Genomic DNA, 24,855 nt, shown 5'->3' with positions numbered 1-24,855 from the left:
TGGACCTAGAACAGTTATTTATTCAGTGAGTGAGCAAGCAAGTAGTGAGTGAGTGAACTAAAGAAAAGAAACTTGGAAAAAAATACATTCCTTTATAAGAGCAACTATATAAAAGTTAAAACATGGTATTTATGGATATGCACACATATGATAAGAGAATATAAGTATGAATAAAAATGATACATAACCAATCTCAGGACACTGAGTACTGGGTACCACTGGTGAAAGAAGGATGAAGAATGGAAAAGCTTAAGCTGTGTTCTTTTAAAATCAGATTTTAAAAAAACCTGGCAAGTAACCAGATATGTTATTTTCTCTCCTGTTTTCTATGTTTAAATATGTCATAACTCAAAACATTAACTATTTTTAATTTTTAAAAAGTAGTATGATGAAAACAGAAAATGACCAGATTCAGTCCTTTATAAGACAGAAGACCATGAGAAAGTATCATTCTTTCCAAGTCTACTAACTTATCTGTACAAAAAGGTAGATGGTTCCTAAGTCACTGAAATGTTTAAGTAAAAAAATATGTGTGTACATATGTGTACACACAGCACACATACAATAAATGCTTTATAAACTCCAAAGTGCTATTTAAACATGAATTATGGTCATTAGCATTCAAAGGAAGAGTCAAGACTTAAAAAAACCTAATGTACCCACCACTGTACCACTATACACACTTTCTGATCCAGCACAAATTCCTGTACTTTTGCCCATCAGTGTCCAAGAGAAATCTCTGTCATCCTTAATGATAAGCTCAAGTCCACCCCCCTTTGTGAAGAATTCCTTCACCACCCTATTCTAAAAAGGCTATGGTCATTGAATATTTATCATAAAAACTAATTAATAAGACAGTGACAAGGGGGATCCTGGGTGGCTGAGTCGGGTGAGCGTCTTGATCTCAAGTTTCGTGAGTTTGAGCCCCGTGTCAGGCTCTGAGCTGAAGGTGAGGACCCTGCCTCCTTGGGATTCTCTCTCTCCCTCTCTATCTGCCTCTCTCCAACTTGCACCCACCTTCTCAAGATCAGGAAGTTTAAAAAAAAAAAAAGCGACAAGAACTATCTTAACTTCCCAAATGGAGTACAAAATCCTTCCAGGAGGAAGTCTTCAGGACTTGGCACCATTCCGTGCATCGTATCACATACTAAGGGAGTGTTTAATGAATGGTCATTGATTTTTCTATCAACTATACCTTGAAATCAAAGATAACTTCAAATTTTGAACCAGGTGACTAAGATAATGATAACCCCATTAGCAGAATCAAGGACACTCAGAAGGTAGTTTAGTCAGTAGAGAAGAACGTGAACTCTATCAGAAAAAGTCGTAACTGGACATATAGGTTGAGCAAGGAAAAGATGAGAAAGAGATTTAAGATTTTCTACAAAGAACTGAAACAGTAATATAAAATAGGTTTTCAACAGAGGGAAAAGAGCAACACATTAACACAGGCATATTAGGGAACATTCACTGGTAGGGAAGAGGAAAAAGTTACCGACGAAGTATTGTTAAAAGGAGGAGATTAAAATTACATACAACAGTACTGCAGAATATCAAACACAAGGCGAAGTTTAAAGAGAATGTGAACAAAGAAAAGGCCAATGACTGGTGAATGAGGATATCATTAGTTCAACTTCAAGAGACTGATTTCAGGAAAAAAAAAAAAGGGTGTCAGATTCCAAAAACTTAAGACTCAGTATTAGTGTTTTCTTAAAACGAGAAATGGGAAAGGAGTAGGGACAAATCATGTATTCAACTCTAAAAATGGAATGACTAAAAATTTCAGAAACCTTTCGTGCTATTCTTTCTAAAAATATTTTGTAACTTTGCAACATGCAGAAGTGATATGTGCAACTATTCAAGTACTCATTATCTAAGTCTCACCTTACAAAGTCATCATAAGAATTTACTGGTGTTTAAACAAAAGAACTGATCAGGCATTTCACATAATACCACAATGGCCATTAGATGGTAAAATGGACTCAACATTGTTATCAGAAACAATTTTTTTTTTAAAGAAAACAGTGAAATATCACTCCACATTACACATAAATCCCGATGACCCAGCAATTCCATCCCTAGGTATATATAACTAACAGAAACAAGTGCTAGCGCCACCAAAAGGCAAACACATGTTCACAACAACTTTATCTGTAATAGTCCCAAATTGGAAATAACCCAAATATCCATCAATAGTGGACTGGGTCAATAAACCATAGTAACAAATTCATCAAACAGAATACTTCACAGCAACAACAAAGAGCTAACACATGAAAAACATGAATAAGTCACTCACAAAATATTGAAGAAGTCAGATACAAGAGATTACACATTTTATCATTCCTTCTCAGAAAAAGGCAAAACTAACCTACATCATCAGAGGCAAGAAGGGTTAACTAAGTGGGGACAAGACAGAGTCTTCTGGGGAGATAGAAATATTCTACATCTTGATGTGGGTGATGATGACATAGATGTACACATATGTAAATGTTCAATAAGTTATATACCTGAGATTTATAAAATAATCTTTAAAAAAATTTGTTTGTGAACTGATCACTTACAAAATTAGTTCCCATTCACTAACACTTCCCTTACCATAATGGCTTACAAGCCACCAGTGAAAGTACAAAGTTTGCAAAATACTCTAAAATTTTACAAAGTTTATTAAAATAACGGCCAACAATGTAGGGTCGGGGATTTAATTTTACCCTACCATTCCCCAACCCCAAGCAAGTAAGTTAGTCTGTTAACTGTTTCACGGATGCTGACGAAGGACATGGGACTCCAGATTCAGAGACAAAGGACTTTAACACTCATGGACAGACAGCAAGCAGCATAAGCATCAGATTTGCAGTTCCCTTCGCCTCCAAGAGACCCGCAGGAGTGATGTGATATTGCCAAGATGGATGGTACGTCTGCAGTGGGTTTACACTGATAGGGAACAATGAGCTGAAAGAATTCACCATGTTTACACTTACAGTAAGCAAGCCTATCTTAGTGGAGAGAGAACAACTTCACTGACAAAGGATTAAGAGCGATCCTTAGTAAAATCAGTATGTATTTTTTATGCATATTTTCACAAAAAACACAAAAAAGCTCTTCATGTTAGTAGCACGCATGACAAACATAACGATGCCTTATCATGCTAAATTATCTTGTGAGAAAAATTAAGCCTGTCCATCAAACTTGATCCATTCTTTGCTCATCATAAGAATACATGTTTACAACTGTAACTTAATATTTTTCCCAAGTTTTAATTTTTGAAGATGAAGTCCCAATCAGACCTTTTATTCACAATTTAGTATAAAATACAGATCTAATTTTAAATGGTTTCATTTTAAATGGGTTTCTTTAGAGCCAATTATCGTTAGTTCAGGAAGACCTAAATGTAGCATAAGCTTTTCTTAATGACTTAGTTATCCTTACGAAGCTCTCCATTGCTGTGCTGTGCTGGAAATTCTCTGTACAAAGCATGGAACATGGGCTGCAATGTTAATGACTGAAGCGACAACAGGGCATGAATGATCTTAAGAAGTTACCTACAGAGGTAGACTTTTGTGGGGCAATTGGCTTTCTTAAAAAGAATATAGCTATTTCAAGGAATCCAACAGCTTCCTTTCTACAAAATCAATTGCTAAAGCAAAAACATTAATATTCCTTTGATGATGATGATGATGATAATAAAAAACCACTAACATTTATCGAACACTATGTTAACACTGTTAAGGACGTTACTCTGAGAGACAAAAAAATCATTAAAATCTCGCAATAGCCATATCAGGTAAATTCCACTATTCTCATTTTACAGATGAGAGAACAAGGAAAGAGAAATTAAAAGTAACTTGCTTATTTATATAGATTAGAAATAGAGCCAAGAATTGAAACTTGGCAGGCTGGCTCCAGAACTCACGCTCCTCAACACTGTACACACGGTACCCTAAAAAGAAAAGTCTCCCACCAAAGAATATTCTTTCCTTAAAGACCTTCTCTACTGTTCTCCCTATCTCTGACTTCTCTAAAATACTCAAAGTGTTGTTATCACAACATTATATAGTTTCAGAGACCAAGGATAATCTTGTTCAATATGCTCACTTTCAAAGTGATTCTTTATACCACTTAACATACTTCATTAACCTCTTTATCTACTTCAACCCATTCTCCTCTCAATTGAACAAAATGAGTCAATATGTATGAAAGACTAGTGTTTATTACTATTATAATAAAATTATAAAAATAAAATTTATATTTTATTAAAATTTAATTAAAAATTTATATTCATTATGGTAGCCTTACTCCAAAGCCTTTTTATTTCATTAGGACATTTTTGCCACACTAATCACTAGAACACATAATTTTAACAGCCTAAATCTCACTCATTCACTTCATTAATATTTAACATTTAGGTTTCTAAATAAAATTGTTTTACTGGGATCAAAATTGCTGTACTGTACCCGTATGATAAATTTTCTCCTGTAAACTATTCTGTAAAAATCTATCAGATTCGAGACAATACCTTGATCCACACAAATAAAACTATCACAGTGCTTTGGATACAGCAATAGATTTATTTTACTATCTCAAGTCCTTGGTTATGAAAAGAATTTCTCACTACATACACAAAAAACAAAATAAGATATTATACTTTTTTCTAGTATGCATATATTAGCATCTGTAATATGAACCCCAAATAAACATTCAATCCTTTGAAAATCAGGGTATGACTAGGTTTTCTAGTAAACAAAATGTAGAATTTTGAATCTGTTCATGAAAAGTTGGTTCAATTTTTCACACCTCTTTTGCTTTTCACTAAGTAAAATGAATTCACAAACACGGAGAACACCAATTTCAGCTCAGTCAGCTGTGCATAACCATCCATAATACCTTCCTATAGTATCTCTAAACTTATCCTAGTAATAGAGGAAAGTCCCCAAAGCTATACTGAATAACTTCAGTCTTCAGAGGTTACATATTGCTAGGCAATTAATCTGGTTCTCTGTGCTCCCTTTCTACAATGCCTTCAGAGTCTATTGAGGCACAAACAGACATAACCAGTGCTAATCTTAATCTCAGACTCACGGTCTTATTTACACAACACACATTCACTGAGAGCACCTAAAAAGGGCAAACCACTAAGCAAGAAACTAAAAGACTAAAAAAGATAAATCAAGTCCAGACTAAAACTTTAAAGAATTACAAATTGATAAGCTATGAAAATATGCCCATACCTCTCTGCAATACACAATGGAGAATGGCAGATGCCCTAAGGGTGTAGAAGGTGCTACAATAAATTAAGGGGATGGCCCTTTGGGCACAGGGGAAGGGAGACAAGAACCACCAAGTAGCTTTATCAGAGGCATAAAAATAATTGTGAGTAAAGACACAAAATCTGAGTTTTCATCCACCAGGATGAGAAAATAATTCAGTTTGCTAGAACTGAGGTGGTAAAACTAAAGAACTGGCTAGAAATATACAATAAAATAAGGCTAATCTACACAACGGATAACGATATATGCATTGTAACACATAAAAACACCAGATCTAAAAAGTCTAATAAACTTGGGTTCAAATTCTGGATTTAACATTTACACCTAAACCTCTATTTTTTCCTATTTTGTATAATAAATATCAGTTCTGAGAATTAAATGAGATACCCACTTAACTCAGTGCCTGGCATGGCACATTCTCAGTAAAGGAGAACTGCAGTTACTACTGTTGCAATAATCATGAACATTTCTGAGATCAGGCTGAGGATTTTAAATATATAGCTGAGCTACTTTATTTCAATGAATATACGAAGCCATCTACTTAAGATGTACCATTATTTTATTAACCTTGAAGGAAGAACAGGTTGCAAATTAAACTATCACACAGTGCTTTCTTACCGCTTAAAATTTTTCTTCACAGTATCAGTCTCTGCCCTCAGACTGCAGGTCTGAAGAATGTCCCCGTACTACCCCAGTATTGTCATTCAAGCCATGGACATCCCTCCTGCAAATTCTGATACTTGCCTGATCTTCCCAAAGGGTGTAAATGAAAGAAATGACAGCAACATAAACAGAAAGGCAGAGTTTATGCACCTGCAAGGACAACTGCAACACAAATGTCACCCAGCTAAAACCAATACTCAAATGCCATTGATTATAAGACATCTCCCAATTTCAGAGATGTTCATTCCTCATAGTGTCTCGTTGCTTACCTCTGTGCTCTCCTCTAAGTAAAAAGGAAAATGCATTTCACAGCCCAGATATATGAGACAGTGTTCTACACGAAAACCTGGCTTCTAAGCAGATTCTATTTGTGCCTCCCATCTTCATCCTGGGCCAGTGATCACATTAAAGCTACCCTAATGTACACCAGTGGGAATAATACATATTTGCTACTATTTTTTAAAGGTGAGATAATTAACTCCTAGGAAAACAAGGAGACTTCAAGGAACTGAAATCATGGAATTACTTTCTTTTGCAATAAACATTCATAAGAAGCTATTTCAAATTTGTAACATTTAATGTTTAACATCTTTTACATTTTAACCTTTATTTACAAATATTAAAGCCTTATTTCAATAGCATAATCAGGGAGAGAAGACAAATTCTGTTTTCTCTTTTTTGCTCTGAGGTTGTACTATACCAAACTTTTACAACTGTAAGTGTCAAAATGAGCCTTTTCCTTAGAAGTCAAGTCTTATGACAGTAATGCATAGTGGGCTAACCAAGTAAAACAAACCAAAAAATACAAATTAAACTGAACAGTACCCAAAATATTCCTTTCAGGGATTTTCTATTTCTAGCTTTAAAGCCAGAGAATGTCCCCAAATCTAAAATCCTGTTAGGAAATACCTGTGACAACCTGTGTAAGTTGAGCCAGTTAATTTCCATCAATATTGCAGTTTGAGTAAATGTAACTAAATCTGGTGATCAAACACTGTGAAACTTAGATCTATTTAGGGGGATCATAAATAAAACAGAAAGAAAGAGGAATTATTCCAACATAACTGGAAAACAGGAGAGAAAGAAGGTAAAAAGATATATTTGTGAATAAGAATGCTGAAGAAAAAATTAACTAGGCTGCAAATGGCTAGTGACAAAAAGTGGAAGGCTTCGCCAGTATACAAAACATCTTAGCTCTGCCTAGCTCTGGGTCTTTCCCCCACCACATACATTGCAGGGAAGTGGATAAAAGTCTTAAGGATGAGGCAAGGATAACAGCACATCATTTCTGCACATATTTTGGGAATGCTTATCACAAGCTCAAAAGAGGAAGATGACAATCTATAAATCACAATACAGTTGTTAATAAAGAACAAGAATAAGAAAAACCAAGTATTATTAAGCCAAATGAGGCAGGAAGAGGACAATTAGTTTGTGAAGCAAAAGGGAAAGGTCCCCGAATGAATGCCAAACAGGGAAAGAATGAATACAGGGCTACAGCCCGGCTGCTAGAAGGAACCCTATGTGCAGTGTAGAGTTCTAAGCAGAAAAACACATCCAAAGAGGAATTTCGAGAAGTCAAAAATGGCAACAGCACATGACTAAGTAAGAGACTTAATTCAGGAGGCAGAGAGTAGATGGAATATATGGTAGAAATCCAACTATGACAGGAAGACACTCCAGCACAGTGGTACACAGAGCAGGACAGGGATGGCAGTAGAGACAAAAATGAAGTGATGTGATGGGCATTACAAATAAAACATCAACAGGATTTGGTAACTACCCAGAAGAGACCAAGGGCAAACAAGAAAGGTAACGGTTTAAAAGCTGAAAAATAAAGACATCACTTACCTAAAAAGGACAATTCTAGATCTAGCCAAGAGGAGGCTGTGGAGGGCCAGGAGGAAGTAAGCACAGATACACGTCCCGGCAATAGTGAAACTAAAGCTCAAGAGAAGAGGGATGTGTAGATTTGGAGGACCATAGCAACAGAAGGGAGAGCTGACTCTGAGAGGGCAGGTTTCATTTACTCAAAACCGGCTGAGTATCTAATAAGCCAAAAAGTCAGGCTGAAAAGACACTATCTGTAGTATCAAAGATCTTAAAAAGTAATGGGAAGAAGAGAAGGTATTGTGAACAGCTTCATATGCTGGTTCGTACACCACTTCATTTTCTTCTAGATTTACTTTCGTATGATAACCAAGAAAGATGAGCCATTAAAATAAAATTAAAAATATGTACAGCAAGCAGAGAAGGCCAGTAACTGAGCAGACAGGAATGTGTGCTACTTCTTATATCAGAACTTGGTGGGACTTGAGAAAATAACTATGACCTATTACCTACCACACCTTGGAAGTTTATAGTCTACCTCTGTTTATGAAGACCTGACTGGATGACTTTTTCATTACAGTGGGTTTTTTTTTTTTATTTCTTGGAGAAATGACTCCTCCCCAGAGCTAAAAAACAAAAACAAAAACAAAAACAAACAGGTAACAGTAAGATTGAGAAATCCTTGTGTGTTAAGTTCCCTGAAATTCTTCTGCAAACTTTCAATTAATAATGCAGAGTACCTTGGAAATACAAAGAAAAAGCAGTGGTACCTCAGAGATATACAGAGAACATTATACACATTATAAAATTAAGAAATATCATGCATTACAGAAGAATCTAGCATATTACAAAACACACACACACACACATTAATTCTATTTCAGCTCAAGCATCCCTTCTTCAGGAAGCCTTCCCAGATGGTGGTGCACAGACGAAACACCCCTCTTAAACACTCTTACTGCATCACATAACTCTACTTTGTAGCACTTAACACACTATATTTTTACATTTATCTGTCCAACTCCGTAAGAGTACAAATTCTGCAGGAATGTATATTAGAGGAACCATACCTATTTTCACTCATCACTGTAAGCCCGGTGATACACATGCTCAAGAAATATTTGTTTAATAAATGAAAGAGAATGAGCACAAAAAGCTTTTGAAAGGGCCTTAGCTGAAGGGGTAGTGTACTTCTCACTTTCTGCTTCATACAATTCTTTACTTCTTAAAACAAACATACTTCCAATATAGTCAGGGGAAAAAACAAATTTGAAAACCAAAGTGCAGCTATACCTCAGCCATATTAAAATCCTTACTAAAGAGAGGACTTATATGTCAAGAGACATTCATATTTCAAAAAAATTATCTCCAACAGATCTATCTAGGACTATTCAAATTTGGAAGCTGAAATTTAAGAAAAATCAATGAGAAACTAGGGGCAAACACTTCCTGCTCTCAAAAAATATTAGTAAGAATTCGTCTTTCAAAGGAATTTATCTTCCTATACTGGAATGTCTTTTGTACCTCCGGGATTTTACAAAGGCCATTCTCTGCCCAAACCACTCTCCTCAAGCCCCAACCACTAATTTCCAAGCTCTCTTGGCATTCAGACTTCAGCTTCAGTGTCATCCCAGAGACCTTCCCTGATCACCTCATAATCCTATATAAAGTAGGTTTTCCCCAATCCCTCATCTAATACCATGTTCATTTCCTTCAGTGTATAAATCAATTTGTAAGTATTTGCTGACTTACATGATTTTTATCTCTCTCACCAGAGAATAATCTTTAAGAAACAATACTAAGCATATTCAGAGCACCTTTGAAATTTATTCAATTCATTCAGAAGGATATTTTCTGAGGTAGCATTCCAGGAGCTGGGAATATACACATGAATAAAGTGACCCAAAACGCTTGTCCTCGGTAGATTACACTCCAGAGGAGGGAGACAGACAAAGGCAATAAATAAGCAATACTGTAGTTTGTTTGGGGAAAAGTGCTAGGGAGAAAAATAGAGCAGAGGAAGGTGAATGTTAAGTGTGGTGGGAGAGGTGTGATTTTAAATAGGGCAGCTGAGGTGGGCCTCACTTAAGCAGACACCAAAGGAATCAAAACATGAAGGAAACAGGAGCAAGACAGGCAGACATCTGGGGGAAATCATGGCAGGCAAATGCAATAGGCAATGCAAAGATCTCAAGGTGGGAGCACGTCCGGCACATTCTGAGAACTGCCAAGACCAAGGTAGCATGAGAATAAAGTGAACGAGGAAGGGAAAATAATGAATGGGGTTCAGTAGGTGAGAGACCCAGATTGGACATCCTGCATATAAGGGCAATGGCTTTTACTATAACTCAAATGAGGACCCATTTGAGAGCTCTGAGTGGAGACAGAACATTTTCTGACAAACATTAAAGAACTAACTACTCTGGCTCATGTGTTGAGAATAAACAGCAAGGGTAAAAGTGGAAGACCAGTTCAGAGTTGCAGTAAGCTAGGTGAGAGATGATAATGGCCTAGATCAGAGTGATGGCAGTTCAGTGGGGAATAGACAACTTCACATGCATTTTAGGGAATAGTAGGTTTCCTGATAGAAGAGATAAGGGGAATGTGAGAACACAGGCATCAACAATGATTCCAAGGTGTCAGCCCTGACAACTGGAAGAACAGGATTTGTCATCAACTGATTTGGGGGAAAACTGATAACAAAGCTAAAGGAAGATCAGGAGTTACATTTTACATACATTAAATGTATAAATAAAATGTTATTAAGCTTCACCAGGCTTCCATTTCAAATGAAATCATATTAATATGAAAACCCAAAGATCCTGTTCTTACCTCAAGATACCTAAGTAGGACCTCCTGACCAACTCCCAGAAGATATACACAAACCACCCTCCAAACTCATCCCTAGACACACACACACACACACACACACACACACACACACACACACGGTTCGTGCCCAGACTTGACAAAACAATTCACAGAAACAGCTCCTTCACTTTCTGCTCCAACACCTCTCCAACTGCTTCAATCCAAAGTAAAAGGCAAGTGACCAATCCAAAACTTTCATCCAACACTGTTAGCCAAAACAAAATCTCCTGAGCACATCAACCCATGCAAATAAATGCCCATACAGTTGGGTCACAACCCACCATGATCTCAGCCAAACCTGTACAAAAGAATTACAGATGGGGGTCCTAAGGAAACGCATTTCTCATAACCATCCCACAAAATTCAGATTCGTTAAGTTTGAGATTAGAACCCTACCTCCCACCATTTCAACAAGAGTCTTAGGTTTTACAGCAGGTCTGAGAAACAAGGTCCTTAGAAACATGTAAAGAAGTCACTTGCAAAGGTAACTGTTTTTGTGGCTGGTGGGGGTAAAGCTCTAAAAATATCTTACCCTTATGGCTCTAACATCAATAGTAGTCACCATGTATCAGCACCACCAGTGTCAAACCAATCCTAGATCCAGACATACAATTACTAAAACACGTAAGCCACATCCCTGGCTGCAGGCAGAGAAGAGAAACAAACCAGGACCAAGTTTGCCCACAAGCTTGCTTGCTTTCTTTCTTTAAATTTTTTTTAATGTTTATTTATTTTTGAGAGAGAGAGAGAGAGAGACAGAGCATGAGCGGGGGAGGAGCAGAGAGAGAGGGAGACACAGAATCCGAAGCAGACTCCAGGCTCCGAGCTGTCAGCACAGAGACCGACGTGGGGCTCAAACTCACGGACCGTGAGATCATGACCCAAGCCGAAGTTGGACGCTTAAACGACTGAGCCACGCAGGCACCCCTCCCACAAGCTTTCTTGATTCAGAAATCCTACTATTCTTTATGGGAACATATATGAGGAAGAGGGGATACAACCACATGGGCACCAAAATAACTTTCCTAGAGAAACATTTAAATCACTACTTTTCCAAATCGTGGCTCTCAATTTCCAAAGATATCAAAAATTCTCACGGTGGATTTCAAAGCCAGTCAGGAGCTGAACTCATGTTCCCTGACACTTCTCACAGATTATCTTGCATAGTCTCTCTTTGTGCCCACACAAGTCTCTACGTTTTTATCTCCCACATCCAGACTTTTGTTTCCCAGTTTTTAATCACTCTTTAAACTTCACCTGCTCCTCTAAGTCCTCTAATTAAGCAGAGCCTGATCTAGATGTATACTCACCCCCACAGAGCCTGCAAGATTTCCTCTATTACTACCAGATGTGTTTGAGTATACTTGCACAGGCGTGTAGGCACAGGAATAGACACAGAGCTGGTCAATCATTATGGTGCTTTCCTTTAAATTATAAAATCGTCAAGTGATACCAAATCATTACATTACCAAATGTGTCTCTGGAGCACCAAGCACTAACCTGAGTACACAACGCTTTAGGAGGATGGTCTCCACATACCTCACATGCACCTCAGAGTTCAAGTCACCTACTCAGAAGAAAAAGGAGCAAATATGGCTCTGGATACCTTTTCAGCTGTTGTCATCATTCATTTAATGTACACTCAGCTCCAAAGAGTGGAAATGGAAATGGTCAGTGAGTTAAGTAGGTACTCACTTAAGTGGGCAGATAGAGGTGAATAAGGGGGAAAAAAACAAAAGACTAGCTCTGAAATATTTCCACAGTACCCGCTTTTCCTGGGAACACAGAAACCAGAATAACTAGATCTCAAGTTATACAGCCCACCAGATAGGATGCAAGGCAGATCCTGACACATCATGAAAACAAAACTGAACAAAACAAAACTTGCCTTGAAAGCACCAGCCATATTCTGAGATCATAGTTAAATGGGCAAAGCGTAAGGCACTTCTCAGGACTCCAGGTGCTAAGCTCAGAGAAAAGCGGGATGGTGACACTAGCTTCTTTTCTTACTGTTATTTTCAGCAGTAACAAAGTAACACATATATACGGAAATCAAAAGGGGAAATCCAGTTCAAATCAGACAACAGATCAAACCATTGTCAGATTTTCAGAGTATACTCCTCTGTAAATTGGATGAACATTACAGAGACTAGTACACCAGAGAATTCAAAAGCAAAACCTGTTCACAAAATGTACTTTAACAACTAGCTTCCAAAAGTGAATTTCAATTTTAGTCTTGCCCATACAGAACTGTCTGATAAATAATTCTTTCTTCTAAAATACTGTCACAACCAAGTCAGGAATATCACAGTAAAAGCAGGAAGAAAAGTCACTGAAACCACCTCCCTCCTAAGATGGGGCCAAAAATGTCTCCAGCTAGCTGCCCAAGGCAAACACAAAAAAACAAACAAAAAAAATATTGAAGAGCTGGAAACTAGGTGACTATTTGTGAAAAACCTACTAACTCTGTAATTGTCCCATCTTTCAAACAATAAAAATGTTAGAATGTAAACGTGATGTACGAAAATGGGAAATTAACTGGTCCTGACAACAATCAATTCTTCAAAACGAACTGTGTATCTTAACCTTCCAACTAGTACACATACTTCTCGGATTCAGAGTTCTAGATAACGACAATAAACTAGATAATCTAACACTAAAAATTTCAATTACTGTTATTCTATTAGGTTTGGAAGTGGAAAAACAAGGTGTGAAAAGACATGGATAGGCTTCCTGGGGTCGTGCACCATCTTCTTTGGTGGGAAAGCACCCTATCTCCCTGCAGTCTTCCTGGGTCCTAGCCTTCCAGATAACTCTCCTCTCCAGAATAATCAGACTGGTGGAGTTACAAATCATCTCTCAGGCTGCAACTGTCCTTTATAAAAGGAAATCTTCAATGTCTTTGACCTTGAGTCAAGTGGCACACCCATCAGATATAAGACACTGGTAACATGTGAAGAAATAAACTATTGTGGCTTCTTCTTTGTGATTAGTATGGAACATACACACACAAAGAGGGAGACACGTGGGGCGCCTGGGTGGCTCAGTAGCTTAGGCATCCGACTTGGGCTCAGGTTATGATCTCGTGCTTTGCGGGTTTGAGCCCCACGTCGGGCTCTGTGCTGACAGCTCAGAGCCTGGAGTCCACTTCGGATTCTGTGTCTCCCTCTCTCTCTGCCCCTCCCCAACTCACTCTCTTCTCTCTCTAAATAAACATTAAAAAAAAAAAAAAAGAAAAGAAAGAAAGAAAAATTAAAAAAAAGAGAAATGAACACAGACCCTCCAGAAGTAAAGAGAACAGGGAAAAATGATAAACCAAAGGAATAAAGGCGGCTATATCCTAAAGTACACTCAAGCAGACTCTGAAATTTATCCAAATGTGTGGCTCACTGCCTAAACCAACATATACATCTGGTAATAATAAACACTGATAAGTCATAAACAAAAAGGGCTTTCTTAATTCACACACTCTACAAACTACTGGTAAGATTAAAATTTACATAAAGCACTATCAAACAGTATGTAAAATAGATTTTTTAAGATAGCATTAGTATTTCAATTTACATTACTAATAAGTGAAAAACTGGTATTTTACTGTTTGGTCTTCAAAAACAGAGAATCCAGTATCTTTGATTTGACCAAGTTACAAATCTGTTTTCAGTAGACAGAGAAAACACACTGCCTCTGTTTAACGCAAAGGACAAAAAAGATCATCCCTGCAAATCATAATGTTTGGGTTCATGATGAAAACAGGAAACAGACAGGCTGCCCAGGTATAATTATGGTTATAGTGTAATGTGCCTTCAGGTTCAGCCAAGAATTAAAACTCAGTGAAGAGTAAGCAGAATTTACTTGCCTCTACCTTGCTACAGAAGGCAACTTTTAATAATACTTCCAGCAACATGTTACATAACTAACAGTAAACAACATCTGATTCAAACCTCATTAGTAACAACATTCTGTCACTGTCTCCCACTGAAATTAATAGCTGACTTTGCCAGAGGGGAAAGAAATGCAGCACGTATCAATCTACCCATTTCTGTGGCGCCTACGGAGGTGAACCAGACGAGTAGATAATACCAGCAAATCTGCACGTATTCTACAAAAATATTTTATTCTTTTTTCAGTCCACTGCTGACTTTCCTTTTTACCACACTGTATCATATGGATGCATTTAAAATCTAAGAGTAAAGTCAGTTGAGAATGTTCACCTAACATTTATTGCCGATTTCAGCTATTTCAAACCTGAAAGGAATGGAAGGATAAATAATGAATGAAATTTTGTAACAAAGGTACAGGGTAACAGTCATGCGATAAAAACACCCATGTCAAAAAGAAAGGCACACTGACCAAGGGTTCTGCAATAGAAAGGGAAAATAGATCTACAAACAAACAAAACAAAAATTAAAATTTAAAACTCTAAAACGTATTATGCACCACTTTTGTGAAGGTGAAATTTTGGTAAATTGTCTCTTATGATGTGTGCATTCTTGTCATCTTGGGGTTCCCCACAGAGGGAAAAAATAGTTACCAAAGAAGGAGTAAAAGAAAAAAAAGAAAGTTGTACAAATCTGTAAAATAATCCCTTACTTACTGACTCTGGAACACACTAATTTCACAACAGTATCCTGATCAATACCAAACTGTCACACTGTGTCTAAGAACTGTTTTGCCTACAAGGGCCACTTCCACATTGACACCTTGCAGAAATCTTAGAACTCCTTTCAATTAAAATTGAACACTAACTTGCTCGGGGCAATTCGGGTCCTCTTAAGGAAATTCAAGCGCTCTATTTAAAAAGAACTTAAATAATTTTTAAAACAACAACCCAAGCATCCTTTACTCTCAACTTCTGTGAGGCCAAGCCACGACCTCCACCTACCCGGCCTCTGTTGCTAGATAAGAGCACTTTAGGCAGTGCTAGGCAACAGGCATGATGTGACAAACCCAACCAGACTTCAAAACTTTTTCCACAGAAAGATAAGGTAAACAAGATATACTTAGCACCACACCCATTTAAACGCACAAGCAGCCAGGAATGTTCCCCCCTCCCCGCCCCCCCCCCCACCACCCCAACAACTCTAGACCTCCAGCTGGTCAGGAAACAATGTCTCTGCAATCAAGATAGCGATCTGGCCCAGGGTGTTCAGGCATTCCTCACCTCCAGGCTGGCCTACAGCTCCATTCTCCAATGCCATCAAAACCAGAATTGGAACATTTTGTTAGGAATCGGGCAAACGTCCAAATACCCGGACTATCCTCGCCCCAGTTCTTTTTTGCAACCAAAATCTGTTTTGGCTACTGAGCATGCTCCGACTTAAGACAGGCGCCACATGGGAGTTTTCAAAGCTTAGGCTCCAAACTCCACGTAATAACAGCAGCTGAAAGGGGAAGAGAGGAAAACGGGCGGGGGAGGGGGAGAGCCCGGAATATGAATTTGAGTACTGATATTAAAGTGAAAGACCGGGCAGAGGCTGAATGTGCAAACAGGCACGGCTTGGCGTTCTCCTTGCAGCAATGCAGAAGTTAACACGAAGGGGAAGGAATCTTTGCAATGGTGAAAACTGGCACGGCAACGGGCAGAAACCATGTCTAACTACCAGCTGAGTGCAGTAGCAGGTCACAAGTGCCCAGAGTGTAATTCCCACCGATAAGCGTGGATCCTTATCTTTGAAACACAAAGCGACGGCGGCACGGATTCATCAAGCCATTGGACAGCTTTGCAGTGTAGCAAGCAGACCGGACGGCTCGACCGAGCACGGCGATCCTACCAGGGGTGTGACTGAGGGTGGTGCTTAGATGAGGTAGAACAAACCGCTCCTCTGGACACAAGCAGCGCCGGGATTCCCCCCCCCTCCCGCCCCCACCGCTCCTCCTCCGCCTCGAGGGCGTCCCGAGCGCCTCCCTCCACAGTCCGGGCGGCTACGGCGGCGCAGGAACAAGGCCAGCCACGGGACGCCCCCGGCCGCTGTACGGCCTCCGCAGCGGGACGGGCCGCCCCATCCCCGGCCGCCCGAACCTCTGCAGGCCGGGAGTTGGCCTACCTCTCCCGCCCCGCAGGCCCGGGCGGTTTCCGTTCCGCCCGCGGCCCAGCGCCCCCACCTCGGCCGGAGTCCAGCCACTCGGGCCTGAGGGCGAGCTGCGTCGCGGAAGAAGCTGCAGCCCCCGGCCCGGCTCGCCCGCTCGCCCGCCCTGGGCCCCACACTCACTCACCCGCCGGCTGGACGCACTCCCCCGGCGCCGTCGCTGCGCTTTCCCTCAGTGCAACTTTATTAGCAGCTCGGCCGCGAGACACGCGCACGGCGCCCGCTCGCCCAGGACCCGGATGAGGGAGGGAAGGAGCCGGGGAGGACGCCGCTGGGGTCCGCGCATGCGCGTCAGGGGTCGAGTGACCGCTGCGGTGCCCGAGGGAAGGAAGCCTCCGCGCCTGGCTCCGCGCGGCCAAGTCCAGCTTCCGATCCGCCGGAGGCTCTCGCGGCAATGGCCAGCCCCCGAGTGGGAGTCTGTCAGCTCCCACCACCACAACGGCCACTAGTAGTCTCCACTCACCAAAGCAGCCCAGAAGATAACAAAATAAAACTATTGCCCTCGATAGGGACAATTGCGGATTTTCTCAACTGCAAAAACTGTTAAAAAAAAAAAAAGATCTTCCGACACAAGTTTGCTGCTTTCATTGATTTTTAAAGTAACTATATAAATCTAGGTGAAGAGAGTCCTCTTCACTTAGATCTTTCTAGGAAAACTAGCTTCAAAACAAACTTGAGAACAGTTTCTTACTCAAGGCAGCCCTGAAACACCTCCCATTTGGGAATCTTTGAGCCTCTACTTTCCCAACCCCTTTTGAGTGCCTGAACTTGGAGTTCCCCGAAGTAGGACCGTCCATGTTGGGAGATCAACCCCAGTAGTTCGGGATACACACACCCTTCTGGACAGGTGAGGCCAGTGAGGTGCACAGAGGTCACCAGTAGGCTGGCATCTCTCCAATCCGCCTCCTGGAACAAGAATCTAAGTCTCTTTCTTAGTCATTGGGGCTCTTCTCATTGTTCTTTCCCTCAAAATTCCCCAAAGCAGCAGCATTTACCAGACTATGATGGTGGCACTACCTAGGGCACCCATGTGGAAGAGTACTAGTGAAGAAAGACTTTTAAATGTTCTTATTTTAAGAGGTCAATACTGGTTTTCCAATACTCCACCATAGGTTTACTTTTGAAAGAAATTAATCTAAGTAAAAATCAAAATTGGAGTCCTTTCCAAATCCTCTCCCTCATAGCCTAATCCAATCCATCATGAAATCTTATTGACTCTACCTTCAAAATATATGCCAAATCTGCCCATTTCTCACTGCCTCTATTATCACCTCTGTGGCCTGAGCCAGCATCATCTCACACAAATGAGCAGCTGCTATTTTGCTCAGGGCCCCACCAGTTTGTTTCCACGGTGAGAAGACAAAGTAAATGTTGCCGAAGTCTCTGCATGAGGGGTGGCCAATCTTGAATGGGACAGAGGCCTGGTGAGGAAGTGTAGTAGGCCAGGGTGGGGACCCAGAGAGTGCCTATTCTGATCAAAGAACAGCTGCTGTTCCACTCCAGCCGACCACCACTGTAGGGAAACAGAATAAGGGCCAGTGTTGGCAGATTGTCGGATTTTTCAAAAACAGTTGGAAATCTGGATTTTAATGCAAAAAAAAAAAAAAAATCTCTGTTATCTAAAAGCTTAGCCACTTCTCTCATTCTTTCTCACTTTTTCTCCCTTTCTTAGACACGCTGGAGGCCAATTCTCTCCAAGCCAAGCAAAACAAATCCATGGTCCTGATTTAGTCCTATTGACCATTGGTTTGCAGTCTCGGGTCTCCATCTTAAACCTCTTTACTACACCATAAATTTTGTGAAAGTAACGTCTGTGTACTTTAACTCTTTGTCACACTCACTGATTATTTGTTGGCAATTCAGAAGTTTCCAGCCCTTGGAAGGCACATATTTCTGGAGCCTGCATGGGTTTACAACTCCCAGAAGCACCTATAACCCTGCCTTGGAGGGTGCCTTTTTTTCCCCTCAGAACTGATGTTTGCAGAGTGTTTTGTTGAACATTGTAAGACATAACAATTTGGTTTAAACATTTTGTACACTAGAGCCATTCCTCACTTCAAACAGCTAGTAAAATCCTCCCCCAAACTGTTGGCCATCTTACAGTCACTGCACATTATATAAGGAACAATTTGTGATTGCAGGATTCCTTTTAATGCTCACATTTGTAACCTTAAAGCCAACAGTTGTGTTTCCTGAACCATGTACACACCTACTGATCACAGCAACCAGACTCCAACCTCTCCAAGTTGCTATGTGAGCTCAGCTTAGGTCTGAAGTGGGAAGAGATGATACCATAGAAGAAGGAATGGAAACTTGAACCGCACAAAAATGCCTCCCAAAGGACTGAGAAATTACCTAGGCTCAAAGGGTATAGAAAATCAGATCGCTAAATATCTAGATAGTTGAAAAGATTATCAAACGGGGAATGAACAGGCACACCAGAGCCATAGGAATGGAATAAGGAAGTTCCTGTTTTTAACTATCAAAAGGATTCTAAAAACAAATGTAGAATGGGATGATCTGAACAAATAGACATAGTCTCAATGGGGCATCACAATAGATAAACTGATTTAGCATTCCCCCATGAGAGCAGATAAAAGCAGCTTCAAACTTCAATCTTACTATACTTGTAGAGAAAGCTATTTGTGGATCATTTAGGCCAGTGCTTCTCAACCAAAGGCGACTGTCCCATCCCAGGGGAATATTTGACAATATTTGAAAACAACCATGACTGTCACATACAGGAGGGTGGTGCTAATGGCATCTACAGGGTAGAGACCAGGGAAGCTGCTAATTTCTCTGCGATATACAGGACAGCCTCCTTCTACCAAGAGTTATCCCGTCCAAAATGTCGCTACATACAAAAAGGTTTTGTGTGTGTTTTTTTTTAATGTTTTAAAGTTTATTTATTTATTTATTCTGAGAGAGAAAGAGAGAGCACACGAGTTAGGTAGGGTCAGAGAGAGAGACAGAGGGAGAGAGAATTCCAAGCAGTCTCCACTCTATCAGCACAGAGCCTGACAGGGGCTTCAACTCACAAACCGTGAGACGATGACCTAAGCCAAGAGTCTGATGCATAACCGGCTGAGCTACCCAGGCGCGGCTGTATGTATTGTTTTAAGCCCCAGATAGGTTTTCTTTAATTGGGGTTGATGTTTAGGGAGAAAATGGGCCCTTTGCTTGAATTTTTCTAATAAATAAATAAAAATAATTGCTTTAATTATTCATTAGGTGAAAAGAATCAGCCATAATGTTTAGTTCATGACCTACTCCCACCTTGAATTTTCCAGAACCAAAAAGGAAGTAATTTTCAGGAAATAGGGGACCACATATGGAACATGAAGAACTGGAAGCATTAATTCAGTGTTTCCCTATTTTTAATTTTTAACTGAAGGGTAATTGAGGCAAACTGATTTTGGTGCCAGTATCCTTAATAAATATGTCATTTCTATGCTTTGCTACAGCTCAGAAGATTCTCCCTAAATGCCCAACACACACCCACTAGAATTGGAAGAACGTGATGGTGTTTCGAGGAGTCACCCGGCATAAAAGGATCAGTGAATGACCACAGAGATGCAAAGGGTCCTACCTCATAGCCACCTCCGAGACACTCACTTCCTCCGACAGTCATGGCAAGTGGACCTCAGAGGAAGAAATGCCTGAGTTTGAGTGACTCCTCTGGACAGTGTCCTGGAAATGATAAAGCTTCCTCTCCAAGTTCTGTATGTTCTTCAAAGGACAGACTAGCCCCACCCCCAATCCTTCATACTGGAAACGGTGCAGGAGGCAGAGCTAAGTGGAGAAGAGTGCCGAGAAGCATGAGATCTCAAAGAAACAGTGTGCAAAAATCTGAGAGAGAAAAAAATCATCACACAAAGTTTCCCAAATAAACTTCATGTTACAGAGCTAAGGTTCTGTGTGAACCAGAGAATACACTAAAGTGATTTGATTCAACATTTGAAAGGATTTTTTCCAGGGGTGCCAGGGTGGCTCAGTCAGTTAAGCAACTAGCTCTTGATTTCGGCTCAGGTCATGATCCACAGTCTTGAGATCAAGCCCCACATCTGTCTCTGTGTTGAGAAGGGATCCTGCTTGAAATTCTGTCTCTCTCTCTCTCTCTCTCTCTCTCTCTCTGTGTGTGTGTGTGTGTGTGCCTCCCCTGTTTGTGCTCGTGCTCTTTCTCTCTCTCTCAAAATCAATATTTTTTAAAAAGGACTTTTTTCCAGTAAAATTTGAGTGTTCTGTGGTGAAATGATCCCTTAATAGTCCACAGACCCTTTATTTTCACAACTCAGATGTTGAGAGTCTTCATATACTGAAAAAAAGATAAGTAAAATTAAAAAAAAAATGACAACTGCCTCACGGAAAGCCCAGGAATCTCCAGGTCTTAGACCCCTTGAAGCTTCAGGGACCGGATGTGAGAAACTCTGTGACTCCCCCATCCCCTGGAATGAATATGCACATTTTTGTGTATATACCTACCTACACATTTTCTGCAGAAAAAGTCCATAGTTTTCATCAGCTTCTCAGAAGCTTGCCTGATCCCCAAATGCTTGCAGATGCTTAAAACACCGGTGACTTTACGTGCGGTGCAAATTTAATGTGTCCATTTTAAGTTCTCTTCTCTTCTCTTTTTCAGAGCAACATAATTGGGAGATTCCTCTCTAGGGAAGACCGCTTGATGCAGAGTGTAGGAACCTGGCTTGCCTGTCTCCAGCCATCTGCTACATTAAAGAAGGCCTCCTATGGCTGGAATCCAAAACACAAAATTAAAAGGGTTGCTTGCACCCAGCGTCGTAAAACAAAGAGGCTTTCTAAAGCAGGGCTTGGAGGGAACACTCATTTCTTCCTGACTTAAACAGCATCTGTTCTTCCTGACGGCAAACACCCTCCAAGTTAACTCGATGGAACGCCACAGTTCTACGTTCTCAATTTTCATCCTCAGAGACATAGTCTCAGATGAGCTAAACCACACGTGCATTCTGCCACAAATGCAGAGCAGCAGGTGAAAATCTGGGAATGCTATGAAATTGCAGGGACGGAAAGGAGACAGAAATTCACATTCCCTCCAATGCCTTTTAACTGCGTAAAATCTTAGTCAAGAGAACTCTAAAGCCACACTTCCGGGTTTGAACATCAGCTGTCTCCCTTACTCCCTATGTGACTCTGCACAGGTTCCTGAACCAATCTGTGCCTTAGTCTCCTCGTCTGTAATTCCCTAATGGGAATTGCAATAGTATCAAGTTAATAGAATTATTATGAAGATTCAATAAATAGAAACTCGATAGGCACTTAGAACAGTAGTGCAATGGAAGGCATGTATTTTCACAGATACACCAGCAACCTCTAAAACAGTCCTAAATTTATTTGTTACATAAAATGTGCCTTCATCTTACCCAACAGTAGACCCTCTTCTCTTCTCACCATAGTAGGTGATCTCATTCACCCTCAAGCCTACGGTACTCTCTTTTGCAGACTATTCCCAAATTTCTGTTTCCATCTTGGACTTGGCTAATGAACAACAGACCCTTGAACTCCCTTCTAATGTCTCTACTGCACTGCAGTAATTGTGGATTTTGTCTGCCTGCCATACTCCCCAAACCCCTTTCTCCTGCTTCCTTTGTGATACCATTCCTCTTCGATATTAAGCATGGTCCCAAACTCCTCACCCCAGAGATGGGCATATGACCTAGGAGGGTTATCCTAGTTTCCCACTAGCCAGTCCATCATGAATGGTTCATAGGTGGACATATGACCCAAGCAAAGTAACATGTATTAGCTCTTAGACTGATGTATGGATGTTGGGAGAGAGAAATCTTCCTTACTGTTGCTGCTAAGCTAAGGCTGAGTCTGAGGCTGCCAGAGGCCATCTAACCACCAAGTAGAGGGAATTCGCTCGGCAATGAATCCCAAAGAGTGAAGCACAGCTGAAATACAGAGGAGAAGCCATGATAAAAATCCCTTGATCTGGCTATGCCTGAAGCTCTAAAGATCTTTCTTTGACTTCCCATTACATTAGCCTATATATTCTGCTTTTGTTTAGCTGGGTAGGCTTGTACTGCTTGTAACTTCTGCCCTTGGCAGTCTCTCTGGATTTATCAGGTACACATTTGAACTCCTGATATTTGTCATCCTTCCTTCCCAGGCTGGTCCTGCTCCTATCTCCCCCACATCAATAAATGGCAACTCCATTTACACAGTTGCTAATATCAGGCAGCCTTCTGTAGTAGATTCGATTATTGTCCTAAATCTTCACCCCTTCCCTGTTGTGGAATTATATATCTGCACCTTTTCCCACAAAACTTTGCACTAACTTTCTCTAGAGAAGGTGGAGTATACTTACTTCTTTGTGCCTTTGATGTTGACTTTGGCCAGTAGATATGACATGGACATAATCTTTAGATGTGCTTGACAGTTTGACTTGGCATTCGGCACTTTTTCCATCTACCGTCGGAAAAATAGGCCCCAGGTAGCCATCGGTCCAAGGATGATGAAAATACAGATTAACAAGAGCTGATCCCAAACCATAGCCCAGAGCCTACCTCACCAGACCTGCATCCTGATACACAGCCATCCATGATGATTCAGGGACCCAAGAGTGAAAAGTTAGTGTTTGCTCTTGATCACCACTGAGATTCTGGGGTTGTTTCCTATGCAGCAATAGCCAGCTAAAGCATTCTTTACTTACCCCTATTTCTCATCCTCATTTATTTGTTCATTTATTACCTCTCTCATTCAACAATATGACAAATATTTATGGACCACGTACTACATATCCAGTGTATTTTGGGCACCAGGGAAAAGACATTAAACAACATAGACAAAAATCCCAGCCTTAATAGAATAAACAGGTAATTTTTTAAAATATGAAAAGTACAATTTAACATGTCATCTGGTAAAAAGTACCTGGTAGAAAATTAAAATCATAAATGGGGGACAGAGTGGGTACCTGGATGAGGAAGGACAATGGCTGCCATGTTGATGAAACAGTCAGGGTTAAATAGGATTGCCTCCCACTTCCAATCCAGTATAAAGTCGTATCATTCCTACCTTCAAACCAGATCTAAAACCTCTCCAGTCTCTCTGTGTCTACTGTCTACAGACAGTCAGGTCCAGTCACTACCATTTCTCCCTGGACTCTCTTCTGCTCCCACCCAGTCTTGCTCCAGTCCCTTGACCACCCAACAGCTATTACATGGTGAAAATGTAAATCAGATTATGATCCCTGTGGAATTAAAGCTATTCAAGGTCTTCAAAGTCTTCCCATTGCAACTAGGATAAAATTCAAGCTCTCTACCCTGCCCTGATCAATATGGTCCCCGCCATCGCCAATATTCTTGCACATGCTTTGCACACACTGGCCTCATTTGTGTTCCTCACATGCCACAAGCTGTTCCCCAACTTAGGGCTTTGTACATATGGCTCCCTCTGCAAGCAGGAAGCCATTGCTCTTCACCTTGGAAAGTTCAGAAATGCTTTGCCAACCACGCCTCATCTGTCTCACTCCTTCTCATCAACCTTGGGTGTCAGCCTAAAGGTCAATTTCTTATCACAGCCTTCCCTGCCACCTCTGCCCCACTCAACCCCTCTACCCTGTCAAGATTGGTTCCCCCCATTATATATTTTGAGACCATCCAGATCAAAGTCTATATTCCCCGCTGGAGTTAAGCTCCTCTTCACAACAAAATCCTCAATACTTAGATCAGTGCCTGGACTGCTATAGGCCCTCCATACAGAGCCATTGAATTTTCTGCTTCACTTCTGGTTTTAGTAAAAATCACTTTTGTTTCCATTTAATTTTTTAAAGTTCTTAATCAAATTTCAGTATGGAATAGGGTGTGACTCCCCTTGTCTCCCAAGCAGAAATTCAGCCCTTAGATGTAACATTTGTTCATTCTCTTATTCATTCAACTTAAATATTTGTGTGATACCTACCATGTGCCTGCCAGTGTGCCAAGTACTGGGCTACCAAGGTGACTTCACTGTTGAAGCTCACAGTCTCCTGGGGGATGTTCACGTGTTTTCTGTCTTCAAGATCCTTGAACACTTGATGAAAGAGTCAGAAACTAGAAAATCAAAATCGTCATTTCAAAGGTGTCAGCCAAAATATACTCAGGAGAGGGGACTCTTGATATCTTTGA

At 40.5% G+C, this 24,855-nt stretch overlaps 1 protein-coding gene across 2 annotated transcripts in view; it reads right to left on the bottom strand.

Moving 5' to 3' along the window:
* The window catches only part of SMAD5 (SMAD family member 5), a 48,643-nt gene extending 31,718 nt beyond the window's left edge, over nt 1–16,925 (bottom strand). The window contains exon 1 of one of the 2 annotated variants that reach the window (XM_042984410.1): nt 16,842–16,925. The gene's annotated coding sequence lies outside the window, so the exon portion shown is untranslated. The remainder of the gene's footprint in view (nt 1–16,841) is intronic. The other variant, XM_042984414.1, reaches the window with a different exon arrangement.
* Nucleotides 16,926–24,855: the final 7,930 nt, after the last annotated feature.

Source organism: Panthera tigris, chromosome A1 (genome assembly GCF_018350195.1).
Source record: "Panthera tigris isolate Pti1 chromosome A1, P.tigris_Pti1_mat1.1, whole genome shotgun sequence".
NCBI lineage: Eukaryota > Metazoa > Chordata > Mammalia > Carnivora > Felidae > Panthera > Panthera tigris.
The sequence above is the reverse complement of the archived record's forward strand: the minus strand, read 5'-3'. Positions and strand labels throughout refer to the sequence as shown.